At 42.4% G+C, this 13,669-nt stretch overlaps 1 long non-coding RNA gene across 4 annotated transcripts in view; it reads left to right on the forward strand.

The window, feature by feature from the left end:
- Nucleotides 1-250: 250 nt before the first annotated feature.
- LOC141739217 (uncharacterized) overlaps nt 251-13,669 on the forward strand; it is a 75,155-nt gene continuing 61,736 nt past the window's right edge. For 2 of the 4 annotated variants that reach the window (XR_012585620.1, XR_012585621.1), the window contains exons 1-2: nt 251-390; nt 474-522. This is a non-coding gene — a long non-coding RNA (uncharacterized LOC141739217). The remainder of the gene's footprint in view (nt 391-473; nt 523-13,669) is intronic. The other 2 variants (XR_012585622.1, XR_012585623.1) reach the window with 1 other exon arrangement.

Below are 13,669 nucleotides of genomic sequence, written 5' to 3' on the forward strand. Positions count from 1 at the left end.
AAAGCACCGCACAGCTAATGTAAAGGTTTTAGCAATTCAAATTCTGTTTCAATTAGTCTCCCATGCATTTTACACAGCCTGCTTTATTTCCGTATTTTAGGACTAAAAATGCATAGGGCTGCAGGTGTGAGGGCACTAACAGGCTTTGATTGTCCTGACCACCCTCACCTGGGAGCCCACCCACACCCTCTCACACGGAGCTCTACTAAAGCTCAGCCTGGGGCACTCAGCTCTTTCCTAAGACGGGCCACAAGAGTGGCTGCCTTTTGTCCTGCTCCTGAGTTGTCGTGGGGGTTTTCTGTGCTGCCCTCTGACCTGGCACACGCGTTGCCTGATCCTCACTGGATGGTTGATGGGAGCCGTTGCTGTCACCACCCTGCCCTGTGCACAGTGAGTTCCCTTGTTTTGCTCATCATGATACACTTCATCTTTACAAGCCTTTCCTGATTTGAATGTGAACTTTTCTCTTACAGGGAAGTGCTTCCCAGAGGTGTTGTCTAAAGAGAGTTTCTTGTACAATGCGTAAGTTAATAGTATAGTTAGCTTGTTCTGGAGAGTATAGCTGCTTGATGGCTCAAGTTTTAGAAAACACTGATGTGATGTTGATATTTATAATGAATTATTGATGCTTTGGACTTTAGAATAAGGTGATACAATGTGTTCACACGTAGCGTGCAGAAATAATCCATTTACAGGGTTTGATGATTGGGAGCTTTGCCTGTGTTTCTCTTCTGATTCCAGCCTGTATTGGTAGAAACTTTATCGACGGGCAGCTCACTTGAAGTGGCTTATCGGCATCATATCTCAGCAAATAAGCTGGCATTATAGTAGTCACGAATTTGAGCCCATGTTGGCCATATACTCTGTGACTCCAGGTGGTAAATATGACCATTTCGGGAGAAAAAGTGAAAGTGTCCCCTGGCAGATGGCCCATACAGGTCAGGGTTTTGCTGGGTGAGACATCACTATGGGGTCTGCACAGTCTCTGCTGGTGTTGGTCGTCTTGAATGTGCAAGCAATACACTGTTCAGAAAGATCAGTTTTAATCTTCTTTATACTTAATCACTACTGAAGTTCAGAGGGAAAAATATCATAATATCCTGGTTTTGGTTGTGAACAGGTTAAGAGGGCTGGGAGTCCCACTCCTGAAGTCAAGGAGGCAATAGGGACATTTAACCAATCTGTACTGAAATGTGCAGAACTGCAGTTTCTATGCTCTAAGAAGACTCGTGATTAAATTTGTCTGCTTTGTGCTTAATAACCTGAGAAATGATGAAGGAGGCAAGCCAGCTGTGGAGGATGAGTGATTAGATGCATGACTGAGGGGAGAAAAAGCTGGCTGCTAGTAGGTATAAGCAGATGTTGGTGAAACAGGAGCAAGAATGCTAGTCAAGGAATATAGTAACAGGTACTACAGCAATATATAATGAACTTAAACTTTGGCTTAAGCTGTTTGAAGTGTTTATGTGGAAAACAGACATTATTTTACATAGGTCTACAGTGCCAGACAGGGTTTTTATGAAGCAAGCAACAGGACAGAGAAGTATATAGCTCAGTGAGTCTGAAGAGAGTTGCAGAGCAGTTGCATGGCCATGACAAATAGAAAAGGTGGAATTACCACGCATGGCCATGACAAATAGAAAAGGTGGAATTACCACTTTAGGCAACTCCGAGATTGCAGATCCAGATTTGGGATTTTAGCCTGCTTGGGGAGTATCAGGCACTGTAGTGCCTCTTAAAAGAATAGGTTTTTCACCAGTAGCGTGCTTCAGGTTAATGAGGGAAGCAGGATGCGATTAGAATTTAATGTGCAAGTTTATTAGGCATCTAAATGGTGGTTCATTAATAGCTGTGGAGGAAGGTGGATATCTTTTGTATTTTATATGCAGTTAGCTGCTCTCACTCGGTAGCCTCCCCTAATGCATCTAATTAGCCTGAAGAGGGAATATATGCTCCCTGTCTGTGGTACTGTTATCGTTCTGCTTGGTGTAGCAGCCTCCGATGTAAAAACCCATCAAATGGGACTCCAGGCTGCTGTGCTAAAAATAGCTGCGTACCACTTAGGACTGCAGCAGAGGCTACAGCTACAGCCTAGAAATGTGGAAACTGAGAGTGATTATGAATGCTGAGTTCTTGGTTAAAGGAGATGTATGGGACACACATTTGGAAGAAGTGTTACTCTGAACAACGAAAACCTGTAGCGAGCTTTCTAGAGCATAGGAATAATTTCCCCAGGTGGGAACGGCCAGCTTCCCACCTGGCTGTTGCCATGCTTCAAAAAGTGGTGAAATTGAATTTCTGCTTAGGTCAGGACTTGAGATGTCTCTGCTCTGCACGCTCACGACCGGTATTTGGATAACCAAGCTATTCCCAAATAAGCCACCTCTAAATTTGGGTCAGCGCAAGGTTTGTAGCAGGATCTGCTACTTGGTCACCCAGTGTAGATGCACCACCTCGCAGATTTAAGGCCTCTTTATCTCTCTTTAGATACAGCACAACAATTTAAGCCTTTTGAATGATAAGGGCCTGGGAGAAAGCGTGACATGCAATGAACAATACAGATTCCTCAGGGCCCTTCCCTTTGACTATGATCAGTTGCCTGATTTCATGTAGTAAATATCATGCCCTTTCTGAGAGCCTTTTGGACCATTCCAAGTCCTTATTCCATCTGAGCTGCAGAGCTGAGGGGTGTCTTGTGATCCATTGCAATTTTTATCAATAGCCTCTTCCATACTCTGGGTAGATCCTGTATGGAATTCTCTGTTCAGAAGCCAAGCAGGGACACTCAAATGCAGGATTAACATTAAACATTAAAAGTGAGGAAATTTCCATGCCTATTTTCATTTTATCCTGTTAACGCCAGTGCTGCTTAATTGTGGAGATGACAGTGGAATCTGATTTAAGATAAACATTTTGGGCAGCTGAACTAAACATAAATAGATATGAATGTAGGTATGCAAAGTTCTTTTAAGGGGCAAAATTTGTAGGGGTTTATGTTTTATTAAGAGCAACTGATATGAATGGGAGGAGAAAAGGTGAAGCTTTTGGGGACAGACTTCCTTAGTAAGCTCTGCTATATTCCTAAAAACTTTACCAACTATGTCTGTTGGTTTAAAATAAAACCATCCACAAATATTGTTTCAGCATCCAGGTTTTCTATGTATGGTTTTCCACGTATTCCTATACCTTTATGTCAAGGCTGTTTCTAAAGAAATTGACCCTGAACAGTTTCATTGTAATAAGACGTATTCTAACTTTTCATTTTTTCCCTCTGATTTTTATATCCCTGTTTTTCTCCCTTCTCCTCTCTTTTCACTTTACTAAGAAAGGTGCAACAAAAGGGAGAGGAAGGAGAAAGGGGGAGAAACCATGCCAATTAAAATGTAGAGCGCTGTAAAACTGCCTTAGTTTTCTTAAATGGAATCAGGAGACATGACAAGGTATTTTAATATCACAGGTGTGTTTTACGCCAATAAAACCTGGTGTTCTCATCTCCTGCCTTCCTGAGATGCTCTCCCTGCTTCTGGCCCACCTTGCAGAAGTTCATTTACAGCTTACTGAAATATGACTACAGAGCTTAGCTTGAGTTCTATTCTTAGCTTTCTGTGCCTCTGTGTGTACTTCAACACGCAGTTATCGATCCTGCATTAGCATTCTTCTTTTTGAAGGCCATATTTATAATTAGTATTGCAGGAGAGATTTTTCTAAAGTCTAGTGAGTGGAAGACTGAGTCATCTCCTTTGTAGCCTGGCATGGTAAAATTGTTACTAAAATACAGATTTTTTTAAAAAGGAGAGCCCGATAGCTGAGGCTACAAGCCAGCTTTGACACAAGCCATTTGATGCATTATACTCACTAGTAAATTTTTGGTGTTTCAGAAAGAAAAGCTGTTTTCTGTAAGTTTCTAAATGTATTTTTACAAGGCTTAGGAATGATATCTGATGTCCAGTGTAATGTGCTAGTATGTTTATATGTGTTGAATGTAGAGGAGGACCAAACTCTTTTCTGTAGTTCATCTTGTTCCTACTCCGTAACTGAAGACTCTTTCTTAGCTTGCTAAAGTTAATGGCAAACTTCCAAGTCTTCCCAGCTCCAGTCAGGGCTCTTGCTGTTGGCATTTGTTACAGGGAGGGAAAAAGGTGGGTTCTTTTGTTCTCAGGAGGAAAGTTTAATCCCTTTTTAGAGTGAGAGAAACTAACAGGGAGCAGTTAAGCAACGAGACCAAGGTCGTGCACAGGGAGCGTGTGTGGAGTACGCAGCTGCCGAGCCTCCTCCGCTGACACCAGGGTAAACCAAAGGCCGCTCTTTCTCCTCCTCTCCACATTCCTTTCCAGAAACATTCCTTGGGTTTAGTCTTCATGAGTTTGGAATGTATTATGATAATGTAACACAAATACAAATCTGAGGATCAGCTAGGTAAAGGAATTGATCCTCCTTCCAGCTGGTCTGCCAGGCGGCAGTGGGGCTGAGGCTACTCAGGGAGAGAGCAGCGCAGGTTGGTTGTCAGTGACCTGGGGCATCCAGGAGTCCAACTTGCCACACAAATCCATAGTAACAAGCAGGTCCAAGTAATTGGGTCAGGGTTTGGGTTGGTGAGGGGCAAGGGTGGGCACAGGGCCACCTGCAGCATAGCTTGGGCAGGGACCAAGGGCAAGGGCTTGAGCTTAAATGCCCCAGAAGGCACAGAGGCCCCCAGCAAGTCTTCTCCCAGCTCTGTTCCCAGCAGTCAGGTCCAAGGTCACACAGCTGCACCATATCAGAGCTGGCCTCCAGCAATGGCTATCAAGGCTCAGGGGGAGGAGAAGCTGCAGGGCCTAACACCAAGAACAAAAAGTCCACCAGAAAGTTGATGGGGCCATCTGATAGCCATGTGGGCAAGACTACTGCAGAGAAGATAATTATCTGTGTCTGCTTGCTGTAGAAGAAGCTGGGGAGATTCTCTGTCATTCTTTTTAGCAGTGATTCAGCAAATGATCAGCCCAAAATTTGAAGTAATTATGGAACAGGTTGAAGTACAAATAAACAAAATGAAAATTAACTGATTGCCAGGGCTGATGCTAATCACCCAAGTGTTCTGAAGGAGCTCAAGGATAGACTGAAGAATGACCTGCTGAAACTGAGAGATGGGTAGTAAGACAGCAGATGAAATTCAGTGCAGGTAAATGTAACTCCTGGGTAAAAGTAATCCTGACCTCACATATAATATTCTGAGCTATGACTTTATTATTGTCACTTAAGAGTGAGACTGTAGGTTTATAATAGTTCCATGAAACCAATAGCTTAGCAGTCAGTAGCAATGGAAAAAAAAAAGATGAAATATTACTTTCTGGGGACAAAAAAATAGAGATTAAAAAGCCACTGCATGACTCCAAGGTTCACCCCCTCCATGCAGTTCTGGTCCTCTCATCTCAAGATTTATTACAACAGTAGAAAGACTGAAGGAAGTCAATGCACGTGGGCAAAGGTATGCGATGATCTATTCAAGGAACAGTTAAGTAAGCTGAACTTTACATTGGCATTTTCCAAGGATGGATGATATGACAGAGATCTACAAAATCATGAGTGATGTGGGAGGGGTGAATAGAGATTGATTGTTTATTTCTTCTGGCATGAGAACAGGGGCCATCAAATGACACTAGTAGGAAGTAGGCTCAATGCAAACAAGATGTGGTTGTTCATGTGGAGTAAATGAGGCCAGTTGAACTGCCTGCCAAAGGATGGTTTGGAAAAAGAGCCTGGGAAAGTGTTTGGAATAGAGCTTCTTTGAGGTTTACTGTCTTGACAAACAGCAACAGGCTCGGGGAGTCCCCTGAGGCTAAGGAGAGTTGGAGATGGGGATAGTATTAGGGTGAAAGTGCCCCCTGAGTGGTACTTACTCTTCTTCATTTATAGGCCCTGTTGAAGGCAGAAAACTGAACTAGGTGGATCAAGGTCTGCTCAGATATGACTCTTCTTTTGTTGTTATGATTTTGTACAGGAGCATACCTTTATTTTTTACTTTTGAAGAGGAAAAATCTAAGTTACTTTTTTTAATTCAAAGTGCATCTGTCCTAGCCATGGTGCAAGGTTGTCATATACTGCTGTGAAAATTCAGTATTGAGTCCTTTGATCCACCAAATGTTCAGAAAAGCTTCGACACTGCATGTGCGCGAGTCTACACAGAGTACAACTATGATGCTAAAGAACAGCCTTAAACAAAGTCCTCTTTTATTGTTCAGTGAGGGAGGTGAGCAGCCTCACTACTGACCCTCCAGCATCAAGAAACTGTTGTTTTCTCCTGTCCTGCGTATTCCCCAAGCCATTGAAAATGCTTCGATGAAGTTAAGATGCTCTCTTGCTCTTTGTGTACGACCTTCTTAAAAGGTTTGTTCCTTTGCATCCTTCTGCTTTTGTGTTTTGAAGGAATTTGCGATGAGCGGTTTCCATGGTTACGAGGATACAGCTGCTCTTGGAGTGAGAAATCTGCAGAGAGCAAATACACAACAGTGCATCCAGGACAGGGAAAATGTGCTTTGTGTCCATAATGGCATTCCACCCCAGATAAAAGCCAATGCAAAACTGGAAAAATGGATGTTACTCTTAACCCCCTTTTCTTACTGTGAACCTTTACCATTAGGTCTTTTTCAATTGCTGAAAGCACTCTGGTTTCTGTGGTCCCTTGAGTATTAAAGGGCAGGAAACAGGCTATGTTGCAAAATATGCTACTGAACCAAGTTGTGCAATTTTGTTGTGTAAGAAAGGAAAGTACTTTCTGCCTCTTATTTGGGATTGTTCCTCCATTTTATTTGGAGGAAAGAAAAAAAAATGGAGGTGTAAAGTCCAGAGTTTTGGGAGGGATGCAATAGTTCTCCTCTTGCCTTTACACTGCTTGGTAGTGTTGGCAAGTACTTGAGACTATCTGACCAGCTCTGTACAGCATGTCATTTGCTGAACCCAGGAACAGAGTTGGCCGCATCTTCAGGAGCCCAGGGCATTTTTCAAATGTGTTTGTTACTATGCACAAAAATCTTCTTATGAAGAAGCTCTGTTTTCACATATTGACTGCTGTAAACCTGAAGCAAGCCTTGGTCCCATGGCTGTCACTGAAGAACTTTTTCTCTGCTACAAAATTTGAGGGAGCCCTCACTACAAAAGCAGGGGGTCAGTTAGCAAGCCTCTCTGAAAAGCCCAGCACAGAGCCTCTGCACACACTTGTAACCTGGAGTGAGGAGCTAGGGAATAACACCACCCTTTACCTAAAGTTTTTGATCTGGAGTGTTAATCATAACTTTGGTTAATGCTCTTCTGCAAGTCCTGGTTGTAATGAAAAGAAAGGGGAAAGAAAAAGCAATGAAGGAAGACAAACCCTACATTAGGAATTAAACTTGGTGACTTCTCTTTTTCTCCTTCTCCACAGTGCTTAACTGTAATGCTTTACTGCTTTAACACAGAACTGTTTATTTGAGCAAACATCAAAAAAATTTCCAAGGTGAGTGCAGCTGCATCTCATGGATGCTGATAAAAGCACTCAGAGGACTAGCTGGTGTTCCAGGCAAGATTATCAAAGGATTTATGCTAATCTGTTTTATTTTCATTAATTGTTGTATGTCCTTCATTTAGCTACAGTTAAAAATCAGCTTTTTGGCTAAATACACCCAAAAAGCCACTCCATTTTTTTGTTTGCAGCTTCTACAGTTCAGCTCTGCAGTACTCAAGAAAAATTAGGTTTTGATGTAAGAAGCAGATAATCATTTAAGGGATCTTACTGAGCAGTAGGACATTGCAAATGACAATAAATATTCAAATCCCAAAGCAAGACATTTCCAGGCTTCCATATTCCAATAAAATGATTGAAATTAATGCCTTGCTATTTATAGTGGGTGGCAGCTTAACACCACAGGATATTCACATTTAATAGAGTGCCCTTGTAATGCCACCAGTGCTGAAGAGTTAAGGAACTCTACTTGCTGTGACGGATGGGTTTCAGCTGAGCATGTGGCTGGGCACAGCTTGCTGCTGATGCTTTGCCACCACAACAGCCACCTGGCAGCCATGCCATGAGGCTCTCCTGACAAGACAGTAGCCCCTTCCTGGGGAGAGATTTTGACAGATTTTTATTGGTGGTCTTAATCACCTGATAGATAGGTCTGTGGTGGCTGCTTCTTACACTGCTGGCAGCTATAGGGCACAGCTCTAGTCAAACCAAATTTGGAGAGAATTGGGACTGCTCTGAGATATACAGTAGTAACTGTATGTGCACCTCTGTCAACTACCATTTGGCTGGCTCTGTGGGGGTTTTATCCCTTTTGCTTCATGAAAATAACCTCTTACACATTTGCCTTCATCTTTGAGAGATATGCATCAGCCCTGGAAAAATGTAGGGCTCTGCTGGCTTCACAAAAATCATGGTGGACCTCTAGGAAAGAAAAAGAAACAAACAAACAAACCACAAAACCAACCAAACAAAAAAACCCAAATCAACAAACAACCACCAAAAAGATCAGCTACTGACCCAGAAACCCTAAAGGACAGTTGAGGTCCAAGCAGTATTTGTGGTTGGTTCCTCTTCACCATCTTCCTCTGTTGTGAGAGGAACCTCTGCCAGCTGTGTGTTAAATGAGTTGACTATCATCTGCCATGTACTCATTAAACATCACACGTTTATGATGCACAACCCTCTGCCAAATCTAGTCCTAATTAGGATCTGTAATGAGTGTTATTCTCCTCTTAATTAATATGAGTAGGGTAGAATTTTCAGTAATACCTAAGTGACTGAGGAGCTCACATCTGCTTTTCCAGAAGCAGCTTGGAGACAGAAGCATTTAATTAGACTGAAACGGCATGGAAACAACAGTAGCAGTGGCTACTTCTGTAAACTGGGACACGGGCCTGGCTGCACCGGGGCTGTTGACTGGTTTAAGTGTATTATACTGCTATAGTGAGTTTGGTTATCACTTGGGGTAACGTGATGGGTTTCCTTCTGCTAGCTCCTTTCTTCTGGCTCTTTCCCTCACCTGAAATGCAGATGACTCTATTCTGGAGAAGTACTGCTCTTGAAAACTGAGTCCCTATTCCGAAACCAAATCCCTCTCTTTTCAAATGAAGCTACAGTACTTGAGTTTCTCACTCATAAGCTGCACTACAAATTCCCTGTGGCACAGGACTGTGTTGTAGAAGGTCTGGTTTTCTAAAGGTAAAACTGCAGAACACAGTAAGGATAGCTTTATGTTTTTCATTCCTTCTGACACTGACCTCCGTGCCACTTGTTTTTTGAACATGAGGATCCTTATAATTAATTTGAAAGATGGCCACTGAAGCACTAGAAAATCAAGATTGCAATGGATGTCTGCAGCTGTATGGTAAACTCATTGCATCAAATTCTTCGAGGCTGTCAAGTTGCGATCTGGTCTGCACTGGAAATCATATGGAAAGAGGAAAAGGATCCTATTTTAATGTTATGAAAACAATTTTTTTTAAGATGCATCCAATATTGAGTAGATGGAAATCCATGGAAAATTGGTACTAGAGCATGTACAGTTGTGATTCAGAGCATAATGCTGCATTAGAAAAACATGAATCCTGCTTTGTACAAACAAGAAGAAACTGCCTATTTTCCAGCTGGCCTAGTATAAAAGCTCTGACTTTTTCCTCTGGCACAGAAAAAAAAGCTAACTTTGAAAAATGTTTTTCAAACATTCAAATACTTACATACGTATGTGTGCAAGCTGAAAATTGTCCCAATTGAGGGCCAAAGACCCATAAAAACACAATTTCCTTTTTTCTAATTGAAGCAGTTTTAAAATTGCTGTTCCAAAAGCGAATATGAAAAAAGGTCTAGATGTATAAAATTATCTGTAGAATTTAAAAATAAAGAGCTGATAGAAAGAGAACATGAATGCTTGACTGCTCTTGTTCTATCAATGTGCCCACCTTTCTCCCCTGAAGCTTGGCTACAAATCTTTGCAGGGTCAATTCAGCCTTTTTCCAGTTGCAGCAGATAAAAAGTTCTGTGCAGTTTTCAGTGTAGGGATCTTGGATGAAAGCCGAGGTCTCCAGCTCTTAGTGAAGCAAGTGGAAAGATGTCCATTAAAGTGAGAAGAGCTTTAGATGTGACTCTTTGCCCATGACAGAAGACTTTAATGGAGCCTTCTATAGTAGCTAGGTTTGTTCTGACTTCTTTGTATAACTACTTTGTTTTCTAATGTGTGCGGTTCACAGGCTATCAACAGTGCCCTTTTGGGGGGGATCTGGAAGAGGTATTTTAAAAATAACTCCAAATGTTTAGGGATCGAGAGTTCTGTGTGCACAAGCCTGTAAAAAGTGTGTTCTTTAGGGGGAAATAGAGGAGACAGGCCTTCTAGAGGCACAGGTCAGACACAGGCTCAAGGCTATTACATAATGAGAAAACCTACTCTGTTAAAGCCATTAAGGACCAGTGCTGTCAGTGTCACAATGTATGGCCCAGGATGCAGCTCAACAGCCAGAGATATGAAGGTTTGACTTTGCCAGACCAAAATTTGCTGCTACTCACCTGCCAGAACCCATCCTGGACCTCTTTCCAATGCACAGCCTCTGTGTTATGGCTCAAGCTGGGGAGAAGACGTATTCTGGAAGATAAGGGATGTCCACAGAGTGTCGCTTAGAGCTTGTCTTCATTTCACTGGCTCCAAGTTAAGGGGTCTAACTTATATCTGAGAGGCAAGATTGTATTGCTCAGGAGAAGCTAGTTTCTGTGGGAAGAGAGGTCCTGGCTCCTGCTGGACCCCTGCAAGTGAACATCCTGTTGCCTCATCAGCTGCTTCCAGGTCCCTGCAGCTGCTGTGGGTCAGGCTGCGTCCTCTGCAAATTACTGGTCTGGTTGGTGGCACCTTGTCCCCGTGCAGGACTGGTTTGGTATCTGCTGAGCTCCTTCAGTTCTCATGTAAGAGTTTAGCAACAGCAGCAGGGAGGGAGCCCAGCATATGATCCTCACCTCAAAGTGCTCTGCTGAGGTTGCCTGATGAAATGAACTGGTCATCCCAGTACACATACGGAGAGGAATATACATTGTCTAGGTCACGGGCTGCTGCTGGGCAATGAAGGTAAATACTCTCTTGCTATACCCTGAAGGGTAGAAAGACTTTGAGGTGTAACCTGGTGTTGAAGCAGAGCTGAGGCATGTCTAATGCTGAGCCGATCATAGGAAGAATCACGAAGGTATTTCCTCCCATTGGGTTCAGCTTTATCATTTAAGTTAATGTATTTGGTGAGGCTCTAACAGGCTCCAGAAGCAGCAAGCAAACCCACAGAGGTAGAGCAGGGGACAAATGTATCAAAAATCAGACGAGCAGAGCTATTCCCATCTGCTTTTTATTGGGTTTTGTGGACAAGAGATAGCAATTGAGCTACTTGTAGAGGTATCCCAGCCTGTCTTGTGAAAATAATGAGCTTTTGTTGCTGTAATGCAGAAATACTTTTGGTAATAAGGATGACTGATTCTCAGATTGTGCTAGGCATCCCATCAGATCTAGTGTTTCCATTTAAAAATAAATGCCAGGAAAAAAACCCTGATGTGTCTTATTTTAAATGCAAAGGATGTATTTCTGTTCAAAGGAAGCCTAGCTACAGTTTTGATTTGATCTACAGGCATTAGCTAAGTATACATTCTCTAGAAAATAGGTCACAGCAAGAAAGGCAGTTTAAATTTAAAGAAAGATGAGCAGTAGTGACTAGAGAGATTATGTTTTGGTGTTCGGTAGGTGAATGGCACTAATTGACAAGCAGACCTTTTTCAGTTGGCCATCAATATGAATGTCTTCCACATTCATGCTAGACAGAGCCTTTTATGAAAACCTACTAAATAATACTATTACAACTTGTGTTTCTGAGGTTGGAGGGCTTTGAGCCTTCGGTGGCTGTCTGGAAGGAAGAAAGGTAAAGGCTGCTCTTGTAAATGGTCACCCTCTGGTCACTTGTGAGAGCAAGGAATTCCAAACCAGATCTATGAGCTGACTTCCAAAATGTGACACATAGCTCTTCAGGACAGTAGCTAACTAAATAAATATAAAATAAATGCTACCATTGTTTCCTTGCTGCAAATCTCAATTTATTTAGTGGCTGTATTTCCCACCCTAACTTGTCCCCCAGCTTTGTTTCTGTGCCTGCACTGTGAGAATAGCCGTGGCCCTTTCCTGCTGTAGTGCTAGTGACAATCTCACACCCCTGTCTGCCCTAAAGCTCCTCATTCTGGCAGAAGCGCATACTCAAGTACGCAAATGGATCACTGCCTCCAAGTGAGATGTGGCGGGCTGCCACGTTTGTGTTAGTAAAGTGGTGTGAGACTTTAATCCCCCTGTGTCCCTTCAGTTTTTGTGTAAAATAAAACTGTCTGGCTTAGGAGCATCCCCAAAAAGACTTCATTCACCTTCCCCAAGGCTGTTAGGTGTACTTTGGGCATAGTAAGCACTTCTAGCTGGGAGAGAAAGATGGCAACTACAGTTTAAAAAGGAAAACTCTGTTTTTATGTGAGGTGAGGGTCTAGGACTTCAGAGGAAAGTCTGTGGACTGTGGCAGGTGAGAAGCAAGTGGAGGTGATGTTTTAAGCTTAGCATCTGTGTCCTGATTGCCTGTGATTGCAGGGGGCTGGTTTTGATGACCTCAGTGGTTTCTGACAGCTCTGTTCTCTGCTTTTCTGCTTAGCTCTTAATTACTTCAAATGCACACTTAGGTGGTGCCAAAAACTGAATAGGACTAAAAAAGATTTATTTTTTTAAAGGCGTGGTTCCTCTGGAGCAGTGGTGGTGCAAGTAGCTGTGTTAGAGTCAGGGAGGTATCTCCTCCGAGTGCAAAAGGATGTCACAAGCCTTATGTGCACCTGGGGTCTCTTCCCCCTGCCCTCAGACCCATCCTGCCCTGAGTACACCCACTTTTCTGGTGCCCTTAAATAAGGGGGTAGCTGTTACATGGTGAGAGACGGGTGCTGCGCACTGCAGCTGTATTTGTATTCTGCGCCTGCTGTACTTCTAGCTGAAGAGTTACAAACTGAGCCCAGGCAGGACGTTAACTGCTGGGCTGGCTTCTTGAGCTCTATTTTCTCATTTTTATTATAGCTGTCATATTATTTTCCTTGTCACAAAAAGGACTCTTATGATACTGAATTACTTCCTAGCTAATACACTGTTATCTCAGCTGTTTAAGGAATATTGTTTGAAACATATTAGGTGATACACTCAATATTGTGATTACATGTTGTTCTTGTTTGCAATTATACCATAATAATTACAATATGGCAATCTGGAAAGAGTCCACCATGTCATTCTTATCAATGTAGTGCTGTTACTAGGGAAAATTTGCATTTAGGATTGCCCTTCTCCAGTGTGATTGAAGGAATCAAACTCTTCATAGTCAAATATAAATATTTGAGTTAAACGTGCACAGTTGTGCGCATTTGAATATTTGAATATTCACCAGCATTTCCATAAGACGCTTTACACTTTAGAGGAAGAATTTGAGAATTTGGATCTAAATACTGGGCCAGAACTGAAATCAGTTAATTTCATTAACTCTGTCCCAATCATTGTGTTTCTTGGTTGCCTCTGCTTTGCATTTGTTCCTGTGGAAGGGGCTGTGAGACTCAAGCAATACACCTAATATGTTGTTTCAAATATCAGGCATATCAGTGCATGGGCTTGATGGAATTTCTCAAAGGTAT

Source organism: Larus michahellis, chromosome 2 (genome assembly GCF_964199755.1).
Source record: "Larus michahellis chromosome 2, bLarMic1.1, whole genome shotgun sequence".
Classification (NCBI taxonomy): domain Eukaryota; kingdom Metazoa; phylum Chordata; class Aves; order Charadriiformes; family Laridae; genus Larus; species Larus michahellis.